Source organism: Hakea prostrata, chromosome 4, assembly GCF_041222555.1.
Source record: "Hakea prostrata isolate BN-2017 chromosome 4, UWA_Hpros_2, whole genome shotgun sequence".
Lineage (NCBI taxonomy): Eukaryota > Viridiplantae > Streptophyta > Magnoliopsida > Proteales > Proteaceae > Hakea > Hakea prostrata.
Window position 1 is genome coordinate 10073078 of NC_142603.1, and position 6000 is coordinate 10079077.

Below are 6000 nucleotides of genomic sequence, written 5' to 3' on the forward strand. Positions count from 1 at the left end.
GAAAGTCCTAAAATCACGCTGCTAGTGCCCAAATACTGCATCACTTCCTTTGTATTGCTTGTTTTATTCTACAAATCTCAGGTCACAGTTTTCAGACTTCTCCCTTGAACCGCGATGCTGCTAGTTTCCAGTTTCAGGTTAGACTTTGTTGAATCCTATTCAGGAGTTGGTTGCTGAATATCTTGAAAAACATTAAATCAATTATCTACCCTGATAATTAAGTTTCAGTTTTTGTTTTAACGGTCAGTCTTCAGATCAACGCAAATGAATTGCAACACTGATTTTTGGTAACTGATTTTATGAATCTACGTTCTGTTACTGTTTGACGATTCATCATACGGATAAAGCGTTAAATCAGATTATTAATCAATTTCTCTATCTTGACTGAATTTAGTTTCATGTTTTAAGGACACTTCATATCTTGAGATCTGATCTTGAATTTTGATTGTATTTTGCAGAAACAATCTCTTTGTAAAAGTGGCCTTTCCACTAATGTTTCAGAGCCATCAGAATAGTTAATTTTCATCATCTGGTTTCTCGAATCTAGCTATATTCCTTTATCCTCAGCATTGTTGTAAGCTGATCTCCCACTAGATCTCACCGATTATGGATTAGAACTGCAATGGCCTGCTCAACAAGGTCACAATAAAAAAGAAGGAAAGCTTTCCCACTTTAATTGTCAGCCCTTCTACATGATCATTAGTCACAAGAATGTCAATAGTGCCATGACTGATTGGTAGACTTTGTTAAAACCACTAATTCAGATACAACTTCATCCCTTGATTCTCCTTTACAGACCTCACTTGGGTACAACTTAAAGACTAATCCTTCCTAAGATATTCTGGAACACAGACCACCGAAAATAACTGATAGAGTTCCAATTGGGAGAGAACATCAAATGCTGGTACGCGGTCATTTAATTGAACTAGGCAAATTTCACCCAAAAAAAAAAAAAAAGAAGAAACAAACAAACTAGACAATTGAAATATTGTAGCTATGCTACCTAGATGTGGCAGTAAGTATATGGGGCATAGCAAAATTTAATTTATTGCATTCATATTCGCTTTCCTGGAGCGTTGGACAGAAGTGTCCAGTTCATATAGAATTGTTGTGTTCGTAAGTATAGGATAAAATGATGAAGGTTAAGATTGCTATGTAACTGCAATGGGATGTAGTGCGTCTGAAGCAACTAAAGAGTTAAGACTGTTTTTGGTAGAGCTTCAGTTGAATAGCTAAGGCTTTTCTTTTCTCTGTCTCTTCCCCCTTTTTTCTCCCGGAACATAAGAAGTTGCAGAATATGGAACCATAAGAAGTGAAGGAAAATGCAAGCATATGACTACCCACACCCCTTACAGGATCTCTTCTCAACATTATGACACACCCCCCCCCCCCAACAAAATCCCCCCTCCAATGAAAATACAGATCAATACACATCGAAAATTTTCTCCCTATAGGCATGTATGACAGCAATATAGGGAGCACAATCCCAAAAGAATAATAATAATTCTTTGTTGATAGAAGACAGTTTACACAGAACCAACGGGGGTTGGTCCAAGTGGTAAGCAATTGGTCCGCTTAAGCAAGGCTCCGGTATCGAAACCTTGTGGATGCAAAAAATTCCCATTGGGAGACTCACCCACCACAGCCAGGTGTGCGACCCGGGTCGAACACCGGATTAGTCAGGGCAAAGCCTTGGAAATTGGGGTTGGCAACCAAAAAAAGAAGACAGTTACACAGACTTGCAAGATCAAAATTGCAACCCAAACATGAAGAAAAATAATACCAGTTTGTTCCCTTTATTGGTTACATATGAAACTTATGACTGAGAGTTTGTCAGCCTCAAAAAATGGTATTTTACCACCCATTCTTTCATCACAAAACATATACAAAGCAACTAATTTTAAACCAGATGGATAAGGTTAAAAAAGAAAAAATAGATAAACTTTCACTAGTTTGAGACAACATCAGGATATTGGAAGTTCTAAGTTTCACCAAAATTATGATGGTTGAAATCTCAAATATTTCTGGTATATCAGCTGAAATTTTAGCATAATTTAGGGTTTAAATTTTTTAAAAAACATTGCCCCCATAATGCAAAATTTAGGTTTCAAGCAACTGAAGATCTTGTTACCAGAATTTGTGAAGACCACTTTTGCCCCAAAAGCAATGAAAGCAAAGAAAGGAATGATGCATGGCTAACAGAAAAGGAAACCACTTTTTTATCCACACATCATAAAGAAATTCTCAGTAAGCTGAATTAAAAATGCAAAGAAAAAAGTTCCAACCACAACGAAGAATTTGTACAGACATGGTGAATTATTTTAACCAAAAAAAAAAAGTGGTGAATTTATGCCAGTCTGCATGCATCTCTTGCATATGTATATCCATGAACAAATCCCCTCTAAAATCAATAGGACACAACAATACACCTGCACGTTGCAGACCAAAAAGACCACATTCTAGCTACATAAAACTTCATTTTTCACAAGTGAAGCCCTATCAATACCCAAAAAATCCTTAGTGCCATTGGGAAGTAGGTTCAAATTCACATGAATGCTTGAAGCAGCCAATTTATCACCAAAAGACTGTCCATATCACTTGTTGGATAACCTCCACCAAATAAAGGAAGCAAATTTTACATACTATGCCATAATCATGAACCTATTACTCGGAGAAAGTTACACCAGGGTGTTAATAACAGCCCAACATGAATTTTATCCAGGATAATGGTCTTTCTATAACCTTATACAACTATGCTGTCAGTTCCTCCCTCACTTAAGTATCTGTCACAGTGATGAGTGATCCATCATAAGTCCTTCCATTTATCTTGTCTTTCACATTTCATTCTTCAATGCTGTAATTTGACCTGACTATTTTCTTTGGGAATATTTCAACTAGATAGGAATTTAAGCATCAGTGTATTTCATTTATCATACTTCATATGATGGATGGTGCATATCGCATGGTTCACAGATCATTTTTGCAGAGCTTGTGACTTAGGATTTCAAAAGCTTCAATGATGTTGTCTGCACGGCTTGAACCTAGCTTCTAAAGCTTTTCATTGAACTTCACGTATCAGATTATGGTCACATATTAGTACATAACTCTCAATATGTTATAAGGGAGGAAGAAGTATGGATCACATGTTTTGCTAAAGTTTGCCAACAGGGTGGATAACGATATAAATATGAGAGCATTTAACAAAAGACTGCAGCAATGCTGAGGCACCATATAGGTGAATCTGATAATAGATTCTAAATTTCAAATGAAGCAAAAAATGAACCTCTCAGTTAAATGATGGCCACAAAACCCGTATAGCAGATCCCAACTTACTTGGGATATGGCTTAACTGAATTGAGTTGGGTTGAGTGGGGTGGGAAAAAAACGGTGTAAAACCTGCAACTTTTCAGGACAGGTTCAAGGTGAAATACATCAACTAGTTCAAATATAGACTTAGAGCATGAAATATTCATTGTTCCTAATCATCGTCACTGTTTTAAATTATCTAATCAACTGAGGCACAAATTCGTATAGAAACCAAGACCTACGACTCAACAACACAAGCTCTTACTCGCTCAAAACAAAGCTCTAGCTACAACTATTATCTCCTTGATAGATTTTCTCGATTTGCCCATGTATACAGGGAAAAAATAAAAAAGAAGAAACCAACATCATTTAAAGAACTATATAGTGAAGATCTAATTCCTTCAGTGGGAAATTTTTATGTATCGGATCCAATAAGCATTTAAACCAACTTTTATTGGACTTCACAAAAAACGAAATGAATCCACTAATAAAAACGAAGGGGAAGAAAGATCAAATATGCACAATTGAGTGAATCAATGCATGTAAAATACCTGTTAGTGATGTTGGGTTTCGGGGAGAAAAAAATAAGTGCTGCCCACTTGTGCTGTGATCGAATCTGATATTCTCTGAGTTGCTCGACGAGCTTAGAACGAGTAATCATTTCTCAGATCGGAACACTTCTCCCTCCAGCCAAATAATTTAAAAGGGGAAAAAATCCTAAACCCAGAAGAATTCAATTGTTTCTCAAAAGACCAAGGATCTGAATCTGATTCCTAGACATGAACCCCAATGCAAGTAAGAGGAGAACAAAGTCACAGAAATTGATGCACGAATTAGCAGACGAGAAAACTTAGGAGCTCAATCTTGAATCTGAATATAGAATGAATAACCGTTTGCTGTCTGTAAGAAATTGGGAACCAGAGACGATGTGGGTTGCCTTGTGCAAGACTTCAACGGACAGGCTTTTTGCAGAGTGTAGAAATACGAGTAGAATCGATGGGGACAAGTAGCGAAACTGGAGAACAAACTAAGGTATAAAGAACGCTCGCTCGCCTGCTCAGGACTTGGCTTGTCAACGTATACGACATGAGCTTCTTGTATTGATTAATCATTTGAGGATAGTTTGGTCATCAACGGCTTCGAATGTTCCGATTTCTACAGCGAAGCTGTACGGGAACTGCTAGCACGCACGCGTAAAACGCAATACTGTATTTTGGTAGAACGATTGTAAGATAATATTATTTCGTAAATTCGTATTAAGGTGGGGGTATTAGGGTCCATCTGTTAATAAAAAAAAATTTGGTAAAAATCTGTTAATAATTTTTCAATCAGGTAGAAAAGAGTTTTTTACAAACAACCCCCAACTTTGCACCGATGATGAGATTTGTGGAATAAATCTAACCATCAACAGAAATAGGTAAATCCTATATAAGTCCATGAGCAATGCAAAGAGAAGGTAATTGAATGGTTTCCCTCTATTCTCATTTTTCAATTAAGCTATGTGGCGATGCACTTATTGATTTAACCTTTGAAAGTAGCTTCCTGACTGCTGAGTTGACCAACATCTGACATCGTTTTACAGGAACTGAGGTCCAAAATTATAGCAGCTAATTAATTTTGGAGGCATTACGAATACAATGAAGATTTTGAAAACAAATTTCCCCTCAACCAGATGGGCTTAAACACAAAACAAAGCTGACCTTGTTCCTCAACTATTTGTGCCTATCATTCTCAAAGATGTTCGTTCTTATAAGGGCTCGGCATCTCTCTAGCTTTTGTATATTGAGTATACTAATTTCTTGAAATTGGGACTATAACTATAGTGTATTGCTGTAGGTCTAGGAAAGGCAGAGCAACTAAGTTGAAGAAAATAAGGAAGAAAATGGGTGTAGAGGACCTATGTGTATGATTCAATTTTAAGAGTGAGGTTTAAGTTAAGAAGTGTTTAATTATTTTAATTTATTAAGGGTATTTTGGTCATATTAAAAGATATTTTGGATTTCATTCGTTGGTGCTTAATATGAGTTACCTTTTCTTAAGTTTGCAAAATTCGTCGGTGTCTGCCTTTGTAGGCGTTGGTTATAGATGATTATACTATGCTTAACTGTTGCTGTAACTATTACAACTCTCGTTCTAAGGATTTATTGGGCTCGCCCCATTCCTTAGTCTGGATGACCTGTCTAGTACAACATTTTGGTCAATTTCTACTAATTGGTTCGGATTGAACCTTGTGTTTTCATGCAGCTATTTTTGTAATTTTTCTTTATGTTGTGTGTCTGTATTTTCCTAGTTTATGAATAAAGTCTTTAACTTCTTAAAAAAAAAATCCAAATAAAAATGAAAAGAAAAAGTTTATTATTATTATTTTTTTTAACGCTTTATATTTAAGAAAATTGAGGATGAGATATTACATATGTCGGTAAAGATTAAACCCACAATCTCTCCAGTAAGAGGTGAGTTATTAACCACTCTACTATCATTCCATTGGCCAAAAAAAAAAAAAAAGTTTTGTTGCGACATAGAAAGTAAGTGAAGATCCAACATAGGAGGAGGATCCGACGGTTACACTATGTCTATGCGGTCCCACTGAAGAAATCTGAGACAACAATGAAGCTCCGATGGGATGTTCAACAAGACACGAAAGTTTTGTTTCCGGTGACGCAGAACAAGAAAGTCGAAACCAGATAATAGCGG